The 24578-nt window shown below is 36.6% G+C and overlaps 1 protein-coding gene across 7 annotated transcripts in view; it reads left to right on the forward strand.

Annotated features, from left to right (window-relative positions):
- The first annotated feature begins 23941 nt into the window (after positions 1–23941).
- Positions 23942–24578, forward strand: part of LOC114279193 (ARM repeat superfamily protein) — a 30281-nt gene continuing 29644 nt past the window's right edge. For 4 of the 7 annotated variants that reach the window (XM_082920897.1, XM_082920902.1, XM_028221410.2 and 1 more), the window contains exon 1: positions 24000–24251. The gene's annotated coding sequence lies outside the window, so the exon portion shown is untranslated. Of the gene's footprint in view, positions 24252–24578 lie in introns of all 7 variants that reach the window. The other 3 variants (XM_082920901.1, XM_082920898.1, XM_082920900.1) reach the window with 3 other exon arrangements.

The following is a 24578-nucleotide window of genomic DNA, read 5'->3' on the forward strand; positions in this document are numbered from 1 at the left end:
TCCCTTCGAACGTAGCCCCCACCCATCTTATTAATCGCAGGTGCAACGTTCCCAAAGCATTCCCTTCAATGCCCTGCGCCACAAACTGACGTGGATAAGCAGTCTTGTTCATTAATTCGGCGGCCGTGTTTATCCGCTTACTGGCTAAAGGGCAGATTCATCAATTTATTCGGCCTAAATATCGGAGCTCCTAGCCGAATTGTCATGGTGCCCCAACAAATTCTTAAACTATCGTTTTCAGGCGGTCCTGTTCAATTTTGCCTAGGGTAGATTTATCAATCTATTCGGCCTAATTACCAGAGCTCCTAGCCGAATTGCCATTGTGCCCTAGCAAACTCCTGAACTGCCATTTTTAGGCGGTCATGTTCATTAACTTGTTGGGGCAAGGGCAGATTCATCAATCTATTCGACCTAAATATCGGAGCTCTGAGCCGAATTGTCATGGTGCCCCAGCAAATTCTTGAACTGTCGTTTTTAGGCGGTTCTATTCAATTTTGCTGAGGCAAGGGCAGATTTATCAATCTATTCGGCCTAGATATTAGTGTTATGCGTTAAGATGTTCCTATGCCCCAGAAAATCCTGAACTGCCGTTTTTCGGCGGTCTTGTTCATCAACTTGCTGAGGTAAGGGAATATTCACTAATATATTCGGCTAAGTTGCAGCATTAATTCAGTAGTTTGTTCTATTCATCACATTTCATGTTTTTACATCTTACTTAGCCGTTAACAAGCACATGCATCAGGCAGAATGGCAAAAGCAATTTTTATTCATAAATTGGGCACAAACAAAAGTCATTTTACAAATGAAAACTACCTTACGTTAGCTTCTGACAAAAATAAATAGTCAAAACTCTAACAAAATCTCACAAAATCTGTGGTTGCCTTTCATTAATATTTTCATTATATGTGTTGGGGGGGTTATTGGTTTATGCTGTGGTTGTCTTTTATTAATATTTTCATTATACCCCTAATTGTGAAGCTAAGTCAAGATGTATGTGTGCACATTTTCTGTATATTATTTATTTAGTGTAATGTTGTGATCTTGGCATGTTAGTAATAGCTCAATGGATGTTTTTCTATGTATTTCATATTATTGAACGCTTCCGTTCAGGTCCCGTATGATATGTATAACAGGTTTGGTGTCCATTTTCGATTGGGTCATGCCCAAACTTTTAGGGGGCGGGTTTGGGGGGTGACATTGGGTTTCTACCCTAAGTATGTTCATGGACTCCCTCAATGCCCCCGCCATTTCTCGGGCTAGGGCCCCCATTGCGGCTTCACCCGCTTGCCCCACTTGCTCGGCCATGTCAGCTTGACCTAAACCCTCTTCTTGCACCGGAGCCTCATGGACCGGTACCCCATGCAGGCCCTGGCGGCCCCTACCACGCTGTCTACCTCTACCTCCACCTCCACGAGTTTGAACCCTTCCTGACATCCTAATTAATGAACAAGATAAATAAATTAGCACATTATTCCAATTGTGCTCGCAACTTGCCTTACACGTTAAACAACATCAATCACTATATTCTACCACACAAACAATTCAATTCACTCCATATAAGCACTTAGTCACATAAACACATACGAATTACCCTTTAGTGATGAGATTCGTCCCATGAAAAACCAAGAATTCTTAGTAGAACAAGTATTGATCAAGTACCCTTCTAATAAGACCTCAAGGAATCTAATAGGCGCAAATAACCTCCCTAAAGTCTAATCCCATACCCATATAGTCACATAAGCATGCTATCACATAATCACAAATAAACAAAACATTTCCTAATTATGCAAAATGAACTCATTGGGGCATAAGAACTACTTCCCGCGAGCCCCAAGTATTCAAACTTGGTAGCTCTGATACCAAGTTGTAACGCCCCGAAATATCCAACATACATATAGTACATCAATCCACAATCACTAATAATAACCCCAATACACAAGAGATACCGAAAGGTCATAATCACCATATTCTATTACATAACTTCAAATGCTTATACAAAAGTAATCTCACATGCAATTATACATTCATTGAAAGCTAGAACATGAATCTATAGCATGTAAAATCATTTAACCAAAACGAATAAAAGCCCTCAAGGGCTTACAAATTTCAAGGCATGAGCCCGGTTACACCAAAATGATCCATCGGACCCATACACGTTAGCCCTTGGCTTTACAAAAATTTATAACAAAATAAAAAAGTAATGTACTCTTCACAAACATATCCACGCCCTCAGCTCGGCGGGATCACTACATCCTTACCTGCACCAATATCCCATAGGGGTGGGCACATAGCCTAGTAGAGAACCCTTCACAAAGTATATACATTTATGCAAGATCTTCAACGTCTAATGTAAATGCAAATGCCATGCAGTGCCATTTCGAAAATCACCATGTTTTCAATAATATTTTTCAGTCTCATCAATTCCAAACTTCTAATTTTAATCATTAGGGGCGATAAATACGACTCAGGTAATTCCCTAGGTTGGTGTCTGCAAGTAGGGTCAACAAGCACTACCAATAAACCCACTTTACCGGTTGCTAATCGGAAGGGAAGTGGTACCTCCTCTGCACGTGTTTTTCGTCTTTCACCCTTGGACACTCAGGCCAACTTATCAAATCCATCTACACCACCTAATCAGACTTACCAACGTATTTACCCCATAACATTTCCATGGTTTCATTCACAATATTACATTCTCAACGGGAGTCCAATTCTCAATCTAGTGTTCATGATATGCAAGGTTTTAGAAAGATCAATGCAATGATTATCAATATTATGTCATATTTCTCCACTTTCAACATGGTTTCAACAAGCATTATATGATGATCAAAACTCCCCTTTCTCCTTTCAATGTCATTCCACAATTAACCAAAAACTTACTACCATTTATCAATGACATAATAACATGTCCCCAATTCATGTACTTCCCTCATTTTCATCATTTCAAGTTTGTAATAACATTTTGGACAAACAATCTACAATCTCAACAATTCTCATGTAGGAATAAACTCATCATCAATATATATATACACATTTGTAACAAAACAAGAAAAAAACTCTACACTTCCTTTACTTATCACGACATACACTATGAATTCATGTATAAGTACATATATATGTGTATATATATATATATACACCACCCAAAAACCCTCATCTTTCTTTATTCAAGAAAAATTCTCCAAAATTCTAGGTTTTCACAAAAACCCTAACATTTTCCATCTCTTTTGTAAAACCTCATTGTGCACCTCAATCTCAACCCATGTTGTCCAATATTTCAAGAAAAATCCTTAGAAGAATAAAAGATAGAGTTTACTCTACAAGTCATCAATTTCATGAACCACAAACCCATTTTTGAAATAACAATGAAGAGCCCCTAAAATCAATTAGTTACTTACACAAACATATATATAACTCAAAGGAAACCATACCTCAAGCTTGATGAAGAGATTGAGGAAACCCTAGGATCAAGGATGAGAGATCTTTGGCTTTCACTACACAATGTGAAGCTCTAGCTTGATCTTCAAGATTTGTGAGACATGATGATGGATCTAGACCCAATGGATAGCAAGAATCAAGGATTTTTAGTGTTTGATGAGGGTTTTTAGAGAGAAGGGGTAGCAAAAGTGTTTTTAGAGAGAGAGAGAGAGATGCAAAAGAAATGAGATACATTCAGCCCTAAAAGAGAAAAAAAAAAAAAAACAGAGCCCTTTGACTGCCCAGATTGCCACATGTGCGGCGTCTATCCCCGCACGTGCTTAGCGCCTTCCCTGCACGTGCGGCCCTCACCTCCGCACGTGCGGTGGTCCTCCCGCACCTCAATCCGTACATGCCTTTTAGGCAGTGTGCAGCCCTCAGAACTCACCCCCTATCCGCACGTGCTGCCTCTCTCCCCCGCACGTACGGCCCCACCTCGCACGTGCTGCCTAGGGCCCCGCACGTGCAGCCCTGGTCCAACAGGGCAAAATTTCCTACTTCAATCCCCGGGCACTCCGGACCTGACCCCGTACTCTCCGAAACAAGTGAAGATCAATCACAAAAAGGACAAGAACAAGATTTTTGTTTAAGAACCGAAACTTTCGGATACCACAACCCAATGAGAAACAAAAGAGAACAGAGCGAATAATTATTCCCGGCCATCACACCCATTATGTGGATTGGCCATAAGGACTAGTAGTAATGCCAAAAAAGGAAAAAAACACAACAACAACAAGTGAGCTTGTCTCAAAATAATAATCTTAATGCCCGTATATATAAGTTTACTGAAGAAGACGGAGGTGATTTGAGGTTGTGTGATGATCTTTAACTTTTCAAGGTTTTGTGTGATCCTCCGTTGTGTGATCCCTCCCCCATTGTGTGATCTCCATTGTGGACCATATGAAAAAAGATGGTGTTTATGCCTCTATATTTAAGTTTACTGAAGAAGACGAAGGTGATTTAAGATTGTGTGATGATCTTAACTTTTCAAGGTCTTGTGTGATCCCTCATTGTGTGAGGATCATTACTGTTCATGGTCTTGAAATTTGTAAGATCCTCATCAAATGAATTATGTAATGTACCCTTTCTAAAATTTGTGGGATGAATTAAAACTGGTCAATCTCTTCCTCTTATTTTACTTTTCACATCCCACATTTTGTTGAAATTTTAAATAAACGGATAAATTAGAAATACAATCTCTAAAATTTATTTAAAATATGAATTATTTTTTACGATTTTAAAAATTATAAATATCATTCTCTTATTAGAATTTTTTATTTAATTAAATTAACCGAAAAAATAAATTTTTGGGCGAATTACACTAACAGTCCCTATAGTTTGGGACTAGTGTAACTTTGGTCTATAACTTTTAAATTATGACACATTTGACCTTAAATTTTAAATTTTGTTTCAAATAAGGATAATTGAAGATATCATTGCTCAATTTCAATGGTAAAGTTGTAAATTTGATAAAATATAAACTAATTTGACAAAAATAAATGTCAAAAAAATATTTTTGAATTTTTAAAAATAATTTGTACCCACTAAAGATAAAATTATGTCAAATTAATAAATCTTTTAGACATTTATTTATTTATTTATTTACCATATTAATTTTTATTATGTGTTTAGATGATGATCATGTAATGAGTGGTTGTAAGACTTTTAATGTGTAATCGATATATTTAATATATGAAATATTTTTAGTTTTGAATTTTTTGATTTAATAGATTGGTTTAATAATGATATCAAAATTGTCGTCATATTTGACTTTTGGAAAAATAGAAACAAATTTAATAAAAAGTCAAATATGAAAAAATGGAAATATCGATTCATGCGTAAAATCCATTACGACACACATGGAAATCAGGGGAAAATCATAGTATAGGAAAACATGAAAAAATGCATTACAGCACACAAGTAAAATTCACGCGTGAAATCCATTACGCCATACAAGGAAATACAGTACGACCACATGTAAATATCGATTCACACGTGAAATCCATTACTCTTCTATGGGACCAAAGTGACACAACACTCAAACTATGGAGACCGTTAGTGTAATTCGCCCTAAATTTTTATATACTCTCCTGTATAACAATAAAATTATTTGAATTGTTTTTTAGTACCTAGTTTCTATGCCAAGGGATAACATAGCCAAAAGAACTTTACTAACAGAGCTTTTGACCTTAGAAGGTTTAGATTTTTAGTACCTTTGAATTGTTTATTGTTAATTGAAATACATTTCTGATATTTTTAAAAATTATTAATTGATTTGATGATACATTAATAAAAAGAGTTATTTATTATATGATTAGAAACTTAAAGGAGTAAGATGTAATTTTCAAAATCATAAGGAACAATATGTAAGGAGATGTTGTTGTGACAAGATAAACATAGTTCGTTATGTTCACGTAATAGTGAATGTGAACGAGGTTGCTATTGTGTGAACCGGGTAAAATGAGATGGATAATCTAATGGCGGAGTTGGGGAAGACTGTGGTTGTTGCGGCGTTCTGTGGGAGGTTGTCACACATAAAATCCATAACGGCACATATGGAAATCGATTATGACAAACATGGAAAGCAAGAAAAAATGTATTACGGCACACAGGTAAAATCCATGCGTGAAATCCATTACGCCACACAAGGAAATACAGTACAACCTACATGTAAATATCGATTCACGGGTAAAATCCATTACGACACACATGGAAATCAGGGGAAAATCATAGTATAGGTAAACATCAGTACAAGAAAAGTGGGCTTAAAAGACGGAAGCATTTGCGACGACACACTTGCCGTCTCAAAAAGTGACTTGTTGATACGACACAACTTGCCATTGCAAAAAAAGTGAGTTTTTGCGACGACACAACTTGCCGTCGCGAAAAAGGTGAGTTTTTGCGATGGCACTATTTGTCGTCGCAGAAAAATAGAGTATTTGTGATGGCAGAAATTACTGTCGCAAAAAATGAGAGTATTTGCGACGGCAAAGATTGTTGTCGCAAAAAAATAGAGTTTTTGCGACGGCACCAACTACCGTCGCAAAAAAAAAAAGAAAAAAAAAAGAGGCTTTGAGACAACTTCATAAACATATAGTCATAAAATGGTTTGAATAAATTCAACGGTATTTTTCCGTCACAAAAAAATTAAAAAAAAACATCGTCGTCTTACTCTTTTGATATAACATTTCTCTTTTCACTCATTTTTCATCTTCATGTCTCTCTGTCTCTGTCTCTTCTCTTTCTCTCTTTCACTCATCACTCTTCTTTCTCTGTCTGTCTGTTTGTCTCTCTGTCTATCTCTCTGTCTCTGTGTCTTTCGCTCATCTCTCTTCTCTCTATCTCTCTCATCTGTCTTCTCTCTCTGTCTTTCTCGCTCATCTCTTTTCTCTTTATCTCTCTCATCTCTTTTCTCTCTCTGTCTCTCTCGCTAATCTTTTTATCTCTATCTCTCTATCTCTCTCACTCATCTCTCTCTTCTCGTTTATCTCTCTTCTCTATCTGTCTTTCTCGCTCGTCTCTCTTCTCTCTTTTTCTATGTCTCTCTCTCATTAATCTCTTTTCACTATCTTTCTCTATCTTTTTGTCTATCTCTCGCTCATCTCTTGTTTCTTTCTCTCTCTGTCTCTGTCTCTCATTCATCACTCTTCTTTCTCTCTTTCTCTCTCTGTCTGCTTGTCTATTTACTGTATGTTTGTCTCTCTCTTATTGTGTTCGTTTTGCTCACTCTCTCCCCTCTTCTCTTCTCTATTTACCGAGCTCCCTCTCTTTTTTTAATTCCTGCTCGGGTGCCCCTCTCCCCAATCTCTTGAACCAAAATCCCCAATCTCAAAAACCAAAACCCCCCTTCAACCCAAAATTCCTAATATCTTCTTACGACTCTCTTTCTCTCTTCGGTGAGCGGCGGCAGACGACGACAACGATCGACAGACGACGACGAATGGCAAACGACGGCGTCGAGCAGCCTCCTCGCCTTCCAAGTTCATACAAAATGTCACGGTGTCATCCGAATACGAGCAAGAAGAGGACCTATTGAGTGATGCAGAGGAACCCAGTTTCTCTCCTGCTCTCAAACTCTTCGTTAGAAACTTACCTTTCAATGTTGACAGTGCTACTCTTGCTGGGTTGTTCAAACGAGCTGGAAATGTGGAGATGGTTGAGGTATGAATTTACATTTTCATCTATCTATGAAATATATATATATATATATATATATATATATGGGTTTAGGGTTTAGTGAGATTTTAATTTTCTAGATAATGTTTTGTTTGATGTAAAATTTATGTTATTTGGTGTGAAGGGTTATTTTCATTTTCATATTTATTTATTTATTCTTGTGAACTTTTGTTAATTTTCAAGTTTTGCTTGTGAAAATTCTTTGACTGAAATATGAATTTCTGTGGGGTTCAGAATTGAGTTTCTGTGGGGTTCAAAATTCTTCAATGTGGGTTTCTTGGGTTATTGGTACTAGTCTTAACTATGCACTTTATGTGTTTGTTTAATTGACTGAATGGTGTGTTTGTTGGAATTACAAAATAAATTTGTCATTTAGTGGTTTAAATGTATTATAATACATATTTAGCAAGAAATGGCTGCTTAAAATTAATTATCCAATGCATTGCATGAGTCCAACACTAGTTTTTAAGACTCTACAAATTGTTCTTTTGGTGTGTTCCATAGATTTGTGATCAAATTAGGGAAAAAGAACATCTTTACACGTTTGTTTTGCATTGGCTCAAAGTGTGAAAGTGAGACAATGGTTTGACTTCATTTTTTTTGTTGTTTATACTATTTGCCAAATATGTACATTGTAGATTCCTTCCAGAGGGAAATATATACATATATATTGTAAGCTATAATGAATAATATCTAATTGTCATCAGTGTTAGATGCAATCACTTGGTATTTTCTGTTATTAAGGTTTAGGAGGTAGTATAAACTTATTGTAGTTCCTTGTTATATCACGGGAACCACTCCGTGCAAGGATGTGCAAAATCTTTTAAAACTGATCCTGAAAGCATTTTAAATATTTAGAACTGGTTTGAAGTTGTTATTGTTTGGTTTTTAAATTGTTAATGATTTCTCCTCAAATACCTTATTTCAATGTTTCAATTAAAAGGCATTTAATTGGGTTCCATTAGGTATACACAGAAGCGTGTGTTTTATGATTAAAGTCATGGGTTCATAAAATAATTCAATGAGTGAACAAGGCTGAAAAACCTGATGTTGATGAATTTTGTTTGAGTTTAAGTTGGCTGGTCTATGTTCCATTGGCACAATTGTTTCTCCCATCCAAGCCTCTTAATCAGTTTCTTACTCACTTGAAGATATTAGTCATTATTACTGGAACATGTTCACATAATTGTAATATTAACTATATACCATGAAATTTTGCTTCTGTAGTTCCTGAAAATAATTGGCATTCCTGCAATGTTATTAATTTATATGTCAGATGGCATCCATCATAATCATAACCAAAAATTAATTTCGACATTCTTGAACCTCATAAAAACATTTCAGCACATTCATGATAACTGCAAGTTGATGTGAAACTTTTTCTTTATTAACTTACCCCAATTTATGTCATCTTTAATATGTTGGTCAATCTTTCAAGGTTGTAGCCACTGCTGTTGCGTACATGAGACGTGTATGTACCAGGTATATCGAACAATTTCCTAACATGGGGAAAAAAATGCTCTATTAGTGGCCAAACACTACTAGCCTTTGCTTCATATTAACTTTTCTTGCATTTTGTCTCAGTTATTTGTGAATTTGTGATGCTTATATGTCATGCATGCATTTAATTGTTTCAGAACCCATGCTATGTAAACACGTACAAGTGGGAATTATCTTGAGATGGAAATGAAGATTTTGGAAGCACTTAACTATTATCTAGTTGTATTCTATCCTTATTGTGCATTACCTCAGCAAGTATTTCGTCATGTTGCAAGATTGCATTGCAACACTTTGCTTGACAAACATGTTACAAGCTTGCATTTGTTTAAAATGGTTTGACCATCCCCATTTTGATGTTTTCTCCCAAAATTTAACACTTCACTTAACGAAATAGCATGCTTGATTTCCCCACTTTGGTACATTCTAGTATTTATCACATATGGTTCCTACTCATTTCTTCTATAAGCATATGGATTCTTGAAACCCATAAGAGATGTTTTGGAAACACTTGAAACATTGTGTTGCTGTTATAATTTTTATGAATCTAGAAAAAAACGTTATGAAGTTGTTTATAAGGAGAAAAGACCTATCCCAATACATGAAGGCGGGTCTTAATTAGATTTGTTTATGAAAATGTGAGAGCAATGTTGATATCAATTAATGTCTCTTTGTCTATGGTCTTTAGTTATCCATATCTGATAAGATGTGGAGGAGAAGATTTTCTTATATATGCTAGGCACACACGGTTTGGGAGTTAGAGCCGGATTTCGATCTAGGCAAACTAGTTCCTTAAGAAATTTAGAATTCGAGGTGTTAACATCCCAAAATCACTAAACGATGTTGAATTAGCACGAAACTTGGCACACATGACCGCATAGGCACGAGAGACTTGTGGGAGAAGAAGGGACCCGAATCAGGTTCCTGGTTTGGGTGTTAGAGCCGGATTTCACTCTAGGCAAACTAATTCCTTAAGGAACTTAGAATTCGAGGTGTTAACATCCCAAAATCACCAAACGGCATCGGAATAGCACGAAACTTGGAACATACGACTGCCTAGGCACGAGTGACTTATGGGAGAAGACGAGAATCGAATTGGGTTCCCGGTTTGGGAGTTAGAATCGGATTTCACTCTAGACAAACTAGTTTCTTAAGAAACTTAGAATTCGTGGTGTTAATGCCCCAAAATCACCAAACGGCATCGGAGTAGCACGAAACTTGGCACACATGACTGGCTAGGCACGAGAGACTTGTGGGAGAAGACGGGACTTGAATCGAGTTTCCAGTTTGGGAGTTAAGAGTCGAATTTCACTCTAGACAAACTAGTTTCTTAAGAAACTTAGAATTCGTGGTGTAAACGGCCCAAAATCACCAAACAGCGTCGGAGTAGTACGAAACTTGGCACACATGACCACCTAGGCATGAAAGACTTGTGGGAGAAGATGGGACTCGAATTGGGTTCCCGGTTTGGGAGTTAGAGTTAGATTTCACTCTACACAAACTAGTTTCTTAAGAAATTTAGAATTTGAGGTGTTAACTCTCCAAAATCACCAAATGGTGTTGGAGTAGCACGAAACTTACACACACGACCGCCTAGGCACGGAAGACTTCTGGGATAAGACGGGACAGGAATCGGGTTCTTGGCTTGGGAGTTAAAGCTGGATTTCACTCTAGGCAAACTAGTTTCTTAAAAAACTTAGAATTCGAGGTGTTGACCCCCTAAAATCATCAAACGACGTTAGATTAGCACGAAACTTGGCACACACGATTGACTAGGCACGAGAGACTTGTGGGAGAAGATGAGACTCGAATCGGGCTCCCGATTTGGGAGTTAGAGTTGGATTTCGGTCTAGGCAAACTAGTTTCTTAAGAAATTTAGAATTCGAGGTGTTGACGCTCCAAAATCACCAATCGGCGTCAGATTAGCACGAAACTTGGCACACACGACCGCCTAGGCACGAGAGACTTGTGGGAGAAGATGGGACTTGAACCAGGTTCCCGGTTTGGGAGTTAGAGCTGGATTTCACTCTAGACAAACTAGTTCCTTAAGAAACTTAGAATTCGAGTTGTTGGCGCCCCAAAATCACCAAACAGTGTCGGATTAGCACGAAACTTGGCACACTCGACTACCTAGGCACGAGAGACTTGTGGGAGAAGACGAGACTCAAATTAGGTTCCCAGTTTGGGAGTTATAGCTGGATTTCACTCTTAAGAAACAAACTACTTTCTTAAGAAACTTAGAATTTGAGGTGTTAATGCCCCAAAATACCAAACGGCGTCGTAGTAGCACGAAACTTGGCACACACAACCGCCTAGGCACGAGAGACTTGTGGGAGAAGATGGGACTCAAATCGGGTTCTCGGTTTGGGAGTTAGGGCCGGATTTCACTTTAGGCAAACTAGTTTCTTAAGAAACATAAAATTCGAGGTGTTAATGCTCCAAAATCACCAAACGGCATCGGAGTAGCACAAAACTTGGCACATACGACCACCTAGGCACGAGAGACTTGTGGGAGAAGATGGGACTCGAATCGGATTTCCGGTTTGGGAGTTAGGGTCGATTGCACTCTAGACAAACTAGTTTCTTAAGAAATTTAGAATTCGAGGTGTTAACGCCCTAAAATCACCAAACGACGTCGAAGTAGCATGAAACTTGGCACACACGACCGCCTAGGCACGAGAGACTTGTGGGAGAAGACGGGACTCGAATCGGGTTCCCGATTTGGGAGTTAGAGCTGGATTTCGGTCTAGGCAAAATTATTTACTTAATTATCTTTGTAATTGTGTAGTAGTTAAATTTTTATGTTTTTTTGTAATTAACATATTAACACATAATTATATTGTCATTAATTATATTAATTTTTTGTTTTCAAATATTTCCCGAGTTGGAGTTTGCTTCTTGTGGAATGTATGTCTGTGAAGAATGCAACTAATTTTTGTTTTTGTTACCCACGGAGAATGATGAGCAAAACTTGTAATTTTGGTTTATGTTATATTGAATTATGAACAACAGTATGTATTTAAACATTATATATATATTATGGAACATTATGTAGTGGGGTAATTTTGTTGATGTGTAGTAATGAATGCAATAATATTTTTATTATGGACAAATTGTTTTTTTCTATACAGGAATTTTTATATTATTATGCAATTATTGGTTTCTTTTTCAATTATTTTTCATTTAATACGGGTAATTTTAATATTTTTAATTTTTTTTTGCGACGACACCACCACATTGTCTCAAAAAACAAGTAATTTTAATATTTTTAATAATTATATTGTAGTTTATTTATTTATTTATTTATTTTTGCGACGGCACCACACCGTCGCAAAAAACAGGTAATTTTAATATTCTTAATAATTATATTGCACTTTTTTTTTTGTGACGACACCATACCATCGCGACAAATATTAGAACTATTGGCGACAGTGTGCATGCCGTTACAAAAAAACAAAACCATTCGCGACAGCATTTTTTGCCGTCTAAAAAAAAAAAAACTTTTAGTGACGGTAAAATGGTGCTGTTGCAAAAGGTTTGACTTTTTTACATATTATATGCGATACTAAATTGCTGTCGCAAAAGGTAACAGTTGTTGTCGCTAAAAAAAGGCTCGCTAAAAGGTTTTTGCAATGCCCTCTGTTGTGACCTTCCATTTGCCGTCGCTAAAACTTTTTTAAGACGACATTAAGAGTATTAGCGACGGCACTGTGCCATCTCAAAAAACTGAAATTTTTGTAGTGCATAAAAAAATGCATTATGGCACACAAGTAAAATCCACGCGTGAAATCCATTACGCCACACAAGGAAATACAGTATGACCCACATGTAAATATCGATTCACGCGTGAAATCCATTACTCTCCTATGGGACCAAAGTGACACAACACTCAAATTATGGGGACTGTTAGTGTAATTCGCCCTAAATTTTTATTTACTCTCCTATATAACAATAAAATTATTTGAATTGTTTTTTAGTACCTAGTTTCTATGCCAAGGGATAACATGGCCAAAGGAACTTTGCTAACAGAGCCTTTGACCTTGGAAGGTTCAGAGTTTTAGTACCTTTGAATTGTTAATTGTTAATTGAAATACATTTATGATATTTTTAAAAACTATTAATTGATTTGATGATACATTAATAAAAAGAGTTATTTATTATATGATTAGGAACTTGAAGGAGTTGGATGTAATTTTCAAAATCATAAGGAACAATATGTAAGGAGATGTTGTTGTGACAAGATAAACATAGTCCGTTATGTTCACGTAATAGTGAATGTGAACGAGGTTGCTATTGTGTGAAAAGGGTAAAATGAGATGGATAATCCAATGGTGGAGTTGGGGAAGACTGTGGTTGTTGTGGTGTTCTGTGGGAGGTTGTCACACATAAAATTAGGGATGCAACTCGGGCGGGTTCGGTCGGGTTGAGAGGTTGTCCAAGCCCAGCCCAAGTTGTGCTGAGACCTGCCCAAGCCCGCCAAAACCCGAATTGTAACCCGAGGTTGTCTGCCCAAGCCCGACCCGAGCTAAACCCGAATTTCCCGAGTTGCCCGAATTATAAATGAATTTCAGTTTTTTTTTTAATTTTTTTAATTTTTTTATTATAGAAAATCATTAATACCATCAAAACAAATAATTTATATAATGTAAGAGAGATGCCACTATAGTAGTCCTTATAATTTATGAGTGAAAATAAAAAGAAAAAAAATAAGATTTTATATTATTTGTATATATAATATATATTCAATATGATTTAATAACATAAATTACTTTAATATCATGTAATGGCTAATAATTTATATTCATATTTATATTTAATATTTTTATATATCTATATATGTATAATTCGGGCTTCGGGTTGCTCGGGTTGTTTGACATCTTTGCCCATGCCCGTCCAAATTTAATTTGGGCTTCTGAATTTTTGCCCAAGCTCGTACCGAATTTGAAAATATTTTGTCCTAGCCCTAAAAAAATTCGGGCTGGGCTCGGGTTGCTCGGGTTGAGCCCGCCCAAGTTGCACCCCTACATAAAATCGATAACGACACATATGGAAATCGATTATGACAAACATGGAAAGTAGGAAAAAAATGCATTACGGGTAAAATCCACTCGTGAAATCCATTACGCCACAGAAGGAAATACAATACAACCTATATGTAAAGATTGATTCACGTATAAAATCCATTACGACACACATGGAAATCAGGGGAAAATCATAGCATAGGCAAACATGAAAAAATGCATTATGGCACACAAGTAAAATTCACGCGTGAAATCCATTACGCCACACAAGGAAATACAGTTACGACCCACATGTAAATATCGATTCATGCGTGAAATCCATTACTCTCCTATGGGACCAAAGTGACACAAGACTCAAACTATGGGGATCATTAGTGTAATTCACCCTAAATTTTTATTTACTCTCCTATATAACAATAAAATTATTTGAATTGTTTTTTAGTACCTAGTTTCTATGCCAAGGGATAGCATAGCCAAAGGAACTTTACTAACAGAGCTTTTGACCTTGGAAGGTTTAGATTTTTTGTACCTTTAAATTGTTAATTGTTAATTGAAATAAAGTTATGATATTTTTAAAAACTATTAATTGATTTGATGATACATTAATAAAAAGAGTTATTTATTATATGATTAGAAACTTGAAGGAGTAGGATGTAATTTTCAAAATCATAAGGAACAATATGTAAATTAAATAAATTTTAGAGATATATTTGTAGCTTAACCTAAATAAAATATATATTTGAAATACATTTATATTAAGTATTGGTTTTTATTCACTAGCTGGTCGAATTTAATCTTGTCTGACTAACACTTTCATCAATATCATTTATACGAGAGTTTTGATTGATTTAATTGAGACATCTTACTGAATGTTACAAATTGTTTGAGAATAGCTATTAAGCTTATCGGGAACACATTTATGGCATGTTTGTTTAGGATTGGACTATTAGTGAGGTTATACCTATAATGGACGAATTGTTTGGACAGCGAATAATGGACGAATTGATAGTCTAGAAGGATTAATAATCATTTACAGCATTCGGATTAACGTATGGAATTTAAGGATTTGTCCACGGATTGTTGGCGGAGAAGATATGAAATTGCATAAATGCCCCATTCTCTTTACCCTTTATCAAATCATCATCAGCATGAAATGAAAAAATGCAAGGGCAAGACACAAGACACCCCACCTGGGTTGTCTCCCATATTGATTTTTTTGTTATATATATATATATATATATATATTGTAATTATTCTAACATTGGTTAGGTTGAGGGGATTTATGTAATTTCATAATTATATACATACAAACAAACACTCTTTATCCTCTTCAAATTAATATCACCACATTACTAATCTCCTTATTCACTCACACCGTACTCATAATTTCATTCAACTTAATTCGCCAAACAAACATTGCCTTATATATTAGTACTTATGTTTTAGATGGAGATATCTGTAAGCATATCAACAATGAGTTTTCTTATTGTATTCCTCATCTTATCCCTCATTTTTTGTAATTAAAAAAAGAAATTATTTTGATAATGTAGACACCCCATTTTTGACCGTCCTCAAGATTTGGATGCTCTTGCAGGTACATCCAGTGACAAGTTTTGTGGCTCGTCGAGTACTCGAATTTCGCGGCGGAACGTCACAGGTTTGAGCTTTCCAAACCCTGTATCATTTCTACCCTATTTTTGGACCATGCTTTGGTCCCTCCAGAATGCTTCTCTTGGTGCACTGCCGGCCATGCACTTGGTCTGCCGGCCATCAATGAGCCCTTGCCGGCCATCACTGATGGCCGGCCAGCCACCAATGTTTCAACAGATATTTTTCTGATATTTTTGAGCTAGTTATTTGCAAGATGGACCATCTGCACCCACGTGGATGACTGGATCTCTTCAAGAGGATTTTGCATCCTCTATATATAAAGGCCCCCTCTTGCATGGAGGGGGTTACAAAATTTGTGAGCAAATTTTTCTCTCTCTCTCTCTAGAATTCTCTCTCTCTAAATATATTGCCTTGAAGCTTGAATTCTCTACACTTTTACTTGGGTGTTCTTGATCAAACTTGATCATCTTGGTGTGGAGGTTGCTTGAGATCTTGTTTGAGTTCTAGAAGAGAGTTTTAGCTTGGTTTTGGCCTGTCTTTGTTGCTGATTTGCTGCTGTGCTTCAAGGGTGAGAAGTTACCCCTTTTAAGCTTATTTTTGTACATTAGTTTGGGCACTCTTGCATGCTATTTTTGGCCTAGTTGTCAACTGCAAAAATCTCTATTTTTAAGTGTTGAAAATGGCAGTTTGAGGCCCTTTTGAGGTTAGGGGTGTTCCCCCCTTCTTTTGAGGCTTATTTTCTAAGCTTTGTGCCATCTTTTAAAGCCTTTAAAGCAATCTTCTTTTGGCCCTTTAACCACTAAATTCCTAAGGAATTTCAGTGGTAGAAACCTGATTTTGAGGTCTAAAATAGTAGGGGGTGGTCCCCCCTCTTTGTATCTTGTTTGCATGTGTTGATGGCCTACTAGTTGAGCATGTTTTTCTACCATCTCATGGCTTGATCTTAGCATGTTTTTGGGCTTATTTTAACATGTTATAACTCTGTTTTTGGCTGGTTAGGTCACCTCTTGCTTGCTTCTTACACTTGTAGTGTAATCATGCTTACTAGCTTAACTTGCTTAATGAGTTAGCCTATCATGTTAGCTTGTATTAGCTCCATTCTAGCATGTTTTTGCTCATGTTTAGTCATGCTTTAACTTTGTTTTGAGTGGTCTTGAGCATATGACGCTTGCTTTGTATAGCTATAGTGTAAATGGCCTTGACTAGCTTGGAGTTTCAAGGTCATTAACATGCCATGCTTGAGTTGTTTGCATGTCATAGCATCATTTCACACATGATTTCAGTGCATATACCTCTGTCATACTCTCACATACTTCACTTCTTCATTGCTTTTGAGGGTGATGTATTATGCCTTGTTTGTAAGCCAATGCATGAGCATGATTTTCTTGCTTTTCATGCTATCATCTCAGCACATTTTGGCCACTGTTTTGGCATGTTTGAGGTCTGTCCATAGCTGGTTTGGCAATTTGCATTTGATATTGCATGGTTCTAGTGTAAAGCTCTTCACTAGTTTTAATGCTTAAGCCTTCTAACATGGTGTACATGAGTTGTTTACATGTTAGAGTCTTGTTTTTCATGCCATATCAGCACTGAAATATCTGCCATCTCCCTCATTTCTTCACTTTTGATTTGTTTTGAGGGTTAGTTGGTCCTAAAGTTGTGTTTAAACTTGGGATTGAGGCTTATGCCTAAATGGCTTTAACCCTCTTTTGAGGGTTCCTCCTAGTCAAAGGCATGGTTTTTCTCATGGCTTAAATCATCTTTTTGATTGACCTCTTTCTCATTAGAGGACTTTCACATTGGACAAATTGGTTAATGAATGGCTTGGTAATGCTAAAATGAGTAATTAAAATGAACCAAGTAAAACATGCCAAGATAAGCATTGTTGTTTGCATTGCATTGTGTTCAATCGGACGTTATATTGAACACAAGGTGGATTGGCCCATTTCATACTCAAAGTGATGAAAATGAGCCAATTCCCATCGTCTCCATTGCCTTTGATCATCCATGATAAGGTAGTGGTCCTAGAGTCTTGTTTGTTTAGCATTTATTGAATATGTACAAGTTGGATCTTTGGCCATCATGCACTCAAAATACTTGATTGGTGGTCTTGGATTCAATGGTGCCTCTCCCTTGATGTTTTAAGCTGATAAGAAGTGGCATAGTACATACATATCCTTGGGAGATCCTCAATTTTTCTCTAGTTTGTGCTCTGTTACAGAATAGTGATGCAGCACACCAGTGGCCGGCATGCCTCACAGATGGCCGGCACTGCTTCATCCTTGGCCGGCAATGCACATCCTTGGCTGGCAGATGGCCGGTAGCATCTTTCCATGGCCAGCAAGCCACTGGTGCACTCCCCAGCAGCGGTTTGGTAAAATGGTGCAGAAAGTTCTTGGAGACACCCTGCAAACAGAGCCTCTCAAGAGCAAACCGGAAGGCTTTTCGGTGCGAGAAACTGAAAGCATGCATCTTCTAATTTCCAAGTAGAGCTAAGGCAGTGGAGTTAGCATTTTACATGTTTAGTTAGTATACATTGGTTTTGTAATTTAATTAGTGTGCTAATTAGTTAAGTGTTGTAATAATTAGGTGTCGTTTGGTAACACTTACGTTTTCAATTTATATTTACAAAAATTTAAAAAACTCAAATAAAAACTTGTTTGGTAAATTTTTGATTTATAAATCAGTGGTCTCAGTTTATGAATTTGGCCAAAAAATGTAAACTCAAAAAATGTGTTTCCGTTTTGAGTTTTGAGTTTTTTTTTTTTTACCACCCAACACTAGCTACTACCCGCCACCATTTTCCGCCACCATCTTCCGCCACCACCACCCACCACCCACCTCCCACCACCACTCACCACCCACCCACCTGCCATCACCACCCGCCTGCCACCACCACCCGCCACCACCACCACCACCACCATCACCACCCACCTGCCACCCACCCGCTACCACCACCCATCCCCCGCCACTACCACCACCATCCACCACCTACCACCCGCCACCGCTACCCACCATCATCACCCGCCACCACCACCACCCGCCATCCACCACCCACCTGCCACCACCATCCACCTACCCATCACCACTTTCCACCACCGTCTTCCGCAGCCACCACCCGCCACTTGCCACCACTTTCCAACACCGTCTTTCACCACCACCACCCACCCACCCGCCGCTTGCTATCACTTTCCACCACTGTCTTCTGCCACCATCACCCACCACCTGCCACCGTTTTCCACCACCGTCTTCCGCCATCACCACCCGTCATCATTTTCCACCACCGTCTTCCGCTGCCACCACTCGTCACCACCCACCACCCGCCACCCGCCACCACTTGCCATTGCTCACTCTTTTTTATATTTTTAATTTTTTTAAACATTTTGTTTAAACCAAACGCGTTTGTAGTTTATGTTTTTCTAAAAATAAACAAAAAATAAACAAAAACCAGTTTATAAAATTTTTGTAAATATAAACTGAAAACGTAAACGTTACCAAACAGGCCCTTAGTAAGTAGTTTATTAGTTATTCAATTTGTTGTGTAATAATTAGACTAATTAGTTTAATTAGATTAGTTAGGTTAGCTTAGCTTAGATTAGCTTAGCTCATTTATTCGGACTCTCCTTCGCGAGGGCGTATTGTTGTAATAAGTGTGCGTGTGCGTGTGCGTGTATGTGTGTGTGTGCATGTCTTCCAATCCCATTTCTTTCTCCCTTTTACTTAACCGCTTTTGATGGTTAGTTTTAGGATCATTTTCGATTAGCATACCTTATGCTTTGCATGCGTGCATCATTCATTTGTCTTGCATGCACTGGACTTGGCGCATCATTCAAACTGCATTGTATTTCAATATCTATTTGAATACGTGTATCAAACTGTTGCATTTATATACCATCTTAGATAGCTAAGCCTATTTAATTGCATTATTGCATGTGTTGCATTAGACATCTTAAACATAGTTAGGATCATACATTGTTTCTAACTAGTTTTCTGTTTTGGCTCAGAGTACACTATAAGTGTTACGCTTTAGCATACTTGCATGAGTATGAGTGTTGCCATGATAACATGCTTGTCATGAGGCTATTTGCTTAAATGCTAAACTACATGAATGCCCATGGGTGAAGGCTTGATTGCCTGAATTGGAACAACTTGATGATTGTGAGTTTTAAGCCCACTTTGTGAAGTGGCAAAATCATGTTTTTAAGCCCACTTGAGGGTAGCAAATCCGCGCTTTAGCCTACTTGCGAGTAGCACTTTCAAATTATTTTCAAAAACAAACATGAGTTGTTTTGTTTCAAAAACAAACATCGTGTTCAAGTCTATACTTGTATGCTGTGCGTATCACATAGTAAAGTTAACTAATAACCGGAATAAGACTGTATTGCCCTATATGTATGTAGTTGATTTTGAGGATCCTGTTTTGGATAAGAAGTCAAGCTAGAAGTCTTTTTATCTATTTATTTATTTTTCTACTTTTGGGAGCGAGCTTTTGGATGAGGATCTTATGTTAGAACTTTGCTTTTTGTCAGTTGTACACTTGTAAATATTGTCTTTCCCTTTTTGATGTAAAGTTGTAACAGGTAAAGATAAATAAATAAAGTTGCTTGTATGTTCGTGTGATCTAAGCACAGCTCTGGATGGACTCTTAGTAATTAATGGACTTTAGTTGATTTTCCGCTTAAGCCCCAATGTTTTTAGTCCAACCTCGTTCTGTCTTGCTAGGCCTTTGGTAGTAAAGCACTACTGGCTGGTCATGGCTACCATCGTGTTTGGGGTGGGATGGGGACATGACAGGTGTATCCAGGTGGATTTCTATTGTTCTATTTGAGAAAGAGAGGAGGAGCATGTCCTTCACTTAGCTGCTTCTTGTTCGTTGGCTGCATTGGTTTGGTTTGCTTCTCCCCCTCCAGGTTGATGTTTCATCATTAGACTAAAGTTGTTTTGTTCATTGGTAGCGGGCTGCGTCTAAGAGATGAGAGGGTCCAAATATGGAGGATTGTCAAGCACTGGCTATAGCTATTATTTCAGGATTGCGATAAAACTCATTTTTCAGAGGTTAAATGTGATCCGATTCATTTGCTAAATGTGGCGGTGAAGCGGGCATTTGATTTTCAGGATGCCAACAGTGCTAATCAGCGAGTTGCGGAGAGTGTTGGTTTAGAGTGTGCGGCTTCGGTTGTTAGGTGGCAGGTGTCATGCTTGGGGTGGATGAAGATAAACTTTGATAGGGCCTAGTTTGGATTGGGGGCAAGGAGTGAGCTGCAGTGGCGCATGCATTTGATGGGACTTTTATTGTGGCAAAATTGGTCAGTTTAGCATGTGTATCTTATGCACTTATGGCTGAGTGTTTGGCTCTTTGAGAGGCAATGGTATTTGCTTTAGAGTTAGGTTTAGAGTTGGGTTTCTTGCAAGTTATTTTCGAGGGAACACTTGTTAATTATTAATATGGTCTGGGGTGTCATGCTGTTGCAACATGTTGAAGTTCTTGTCCAAGATATTTTATTATTAGTTAGGGGCACTTCTTGTGTCCAATTTCTATTTGCGGGATGAGATGGGAATAAGAGAGCGCATGATTTGGTAAGGTATGCTTGTAGTGGGAATGGTTATTGTAAGTGGAACACAACACCTCCTGGTTGGATACGTTTTGTGTTAAGGGATGATGAATGCCGTTTTGTTTCTGAACTTTGTTGTTAACATTTCAATGAAATTTCTACAATTTTGAAAAAGAAAAGTTAAAAGAATATTTTGTCCGTATGTTAAATCTAACAATAAATTACACTAATTTTTTTTGAAATTTTAAAAAATACAATAAATTTTGTAGTTTCAACATATTAATATTGACTTTTTTTGTAAGGGTAAATAGATTGTAGGGCAAACTTCACTTTACCCCCTATGGTTTGGACCATGTGCGGATTACCCCTCTAACGTTCGAATATCACCACATAACCCCTTGTGGTTGATGGAGTAATGTGCACAGTTAGCTTTTCCATCTATTCTAACAGACCGTGCATGACACGCGCTTGATATGCAAATAGGCATGAAAATATGATTTTTCCTCCAAATTGAATGGCTAAAATGCCCTCATTTCCATCATCAATTTCCAAAACCTACCCTCATCTTTATCATCAATATCCAAATATTCATTTTTCAAAACACAACACATCTCTCTCTCAATTTCACATCTTCTTTCTCCAACTCAAGGCCAAGAACAATGAATAAAAATTATAGTACTTTTGAAAATCAAAACAACAAAAAGCTTCCAATCTCCATTGCAAGAGCTTCAGAAATCGAGGGGGAAAAATCAGATAAGGAATATATAGGGAAATTTGAAACTGATCAACCAATATATGCAAATACATAAATTATACATTGATACAAACAACATAAACATGTATATATATATATATATATAGAGAGAGAGAGAGAGAGAGAGAGAGAGAGAGAGAGAAAATAATGTTTTTGCAATGTTCATTTAGATTGGACTCAAGTGCTGATCGGAGGTTTCTGCGAGATTGAAGTTGATGTTGGACTGTCGATGACGACATGGATGGTCGGATCAAAGAAGGAAGAAAGAAAAACAAGTTCAAGTTAGTGCAGACAACAATCCAATGCGTTAAGGTTGATTTTCTTGATCATGTGTACATACATGTATATATATAGCTTTCTCTCTCTTATATCTCTATGTTAAAAGAAAATTCTTCATTTTTTTTTTGATTGAAAAGAATTGAAATTCCTCAATTTCAAGTCTTGAAATTCTTTAATTTTTTTTTTTATAATCATCGAATCAAAGATATATATGTGTGTTAGTTATTGCTTGAGCTACAACTTTGTAGCTCCATTAAGAAAAGGTAGCAAGATTTTTCAATGGACCTGAAGCAGTTCATCCAGGGATTATATTGATGACATGGGTAGACTGATCTTCGATTAACTTTTACAATGATGGCTGATTGCGAGACAAACAAAGATAAAAGCTTTGCTCTAATGAATTGCAATTTGTTTATCAAAAAAATTAAGGGTTGAACTTTAAACTTGAAGGCAAATTGAACATTAAATAAATTAATTAGAAATTATGTTGCTTAAATTAATTTGTTAAATCAAAACCCTAATTTCATATATTAAAACCCTAAGTTCTCTCTCTTGCTCTTCTCAAATGCACAACTGTTGAATAAGAAATGTTAAACAAATGTTATATATACAAAGACAAAATAGTCTTCTTACTTCTAATGTTAACAGGGTTAACTATGCACATTACTCCATTAACCACATGAGATTTTGTGGTGATATTCGAACGTTAGGGGGTAATCTGCACATGGTCCAAATAATAGGGTCAAAGTGAAGTTTGCCCTAAATTGTAATTAATGCAATGGTAGCACCTCTATGTCACATTTGAGAAATTATTTAATGCTCATAGAGTAAGTTTAGATAGTGTTTTAAATGAGTTGTTATTAGAGTAAGTGTAGATAGTGTTTTAAATGAGTTGTTATTAGTTTAAATTATGAGATTCATTTAGATAATAAAACATTAAGGCCTCTTTTGGAAAGAGGCTAAAAACTATAAATTACTTCTTTTAAGTCATATCATTTTTCTAATTTTTTATATATTTTTTCAAAAAAAATCAAATAAAGTTAAAAGACTAACATACTTTTCAAAATAACCTTGAGTGTCAATCTACAAATATAATAGAATATTGTTCTAACAGTAAATTAATGATTCATATATCAAATTTGTTTAACTTGAATTCATTCGAATGAATCTCTTCTCCGGAAAAGACTCATGTGCGTAAGTCTTTTTTTTTAAAAAAATTCATATCTCTTCTAAAAAAGAAAAAAAAAGCATTTAAGTGAAATCAAACTAAATAGATTTATGCCTGTTTTGGTAAGTTGGTTAAAAATTAATTTTTTTTATTTTTTCTTTAAAAAAACATATAAAAAAAAAAAAAAAAATATAATCTAAAATAAATTAAAACTCAAAATTTAGGTTTTGGTATTGCCAATGCCAAGTGTATTGAATAATTTCTAACCACATTCACCGTCTTAGTGCCACCTCGATACGCTCCCACTGTGTCTCAATCAATTCGAAACCAAAGAGAAAGCGCGAAAACTGAGGAAACACTTTTTGAAATGACAAAAACATTAATAATTAATAAATTAAATTAAATTAATTCAAATCAATTGATGGAGTAACTTGAAACTCCCCCCAAGAACACACACACTCTCTCTCACCTCACCTCACCTCAGCTTTTTCCTTGTACTGTGAGATTCGTTCCTTTCAAGCATTTCTTAATATTTCAAATTTCGCTTTGGTTTCGTTGATTTCGGAGTAAATAATAGTAACACTTAAAGCAATTTGAACTTTACGCTTCCTTCAAACTTCTCTCATTTTCTCGAGAAAATTCAATATAATGTCGTTTGCATCACCTGTTCTGGTTCTAGGGTTTCGTCTGAGTTCGTAGCGGTCCATTTTCATCGTGTTAGTACTACCATTACTTGCTTCAATAGTTTTTTGTTCGTTTTTTCCTTTACTCTCTGTTTGTTTGCCAAGAAAATAGAGCAATAGAGAATAACGTGTCTAGAGCTTCGATGTTATTGTTTTATGTTTTTCGGTTACGTTTTCTCACTAACCCAAACAGAGTAGTTTTCTCATTTTATTACTCTGGTTGATTGTATGTTACAATTTTTAGCCTAATTTGTATTTTTTTTTCTGTTAAAAAATTATTATTGTGCTGTGGAATATCCTCACAAACTGTTCTTCTTCTTCTTCTTCTTCTTCTTCTTCTTCTTCTTCTTCTGTGATTTA

The sequence above is a fragment of the Camellia sinensis genome, chromosome 3 (genome assembly GCF_055761805.1).
Source record: "Camellia sinensis isolate YWXY chromosome 3, ASM5576180v1, whole genome shotgun sequence".
Classification (NCBI taxonomy): Eukaryota; Viridiplantae; Streptophyta; class Magnoliopsida; order Ericales; family Theaceae; genus Camellia; species Camellia sinensis.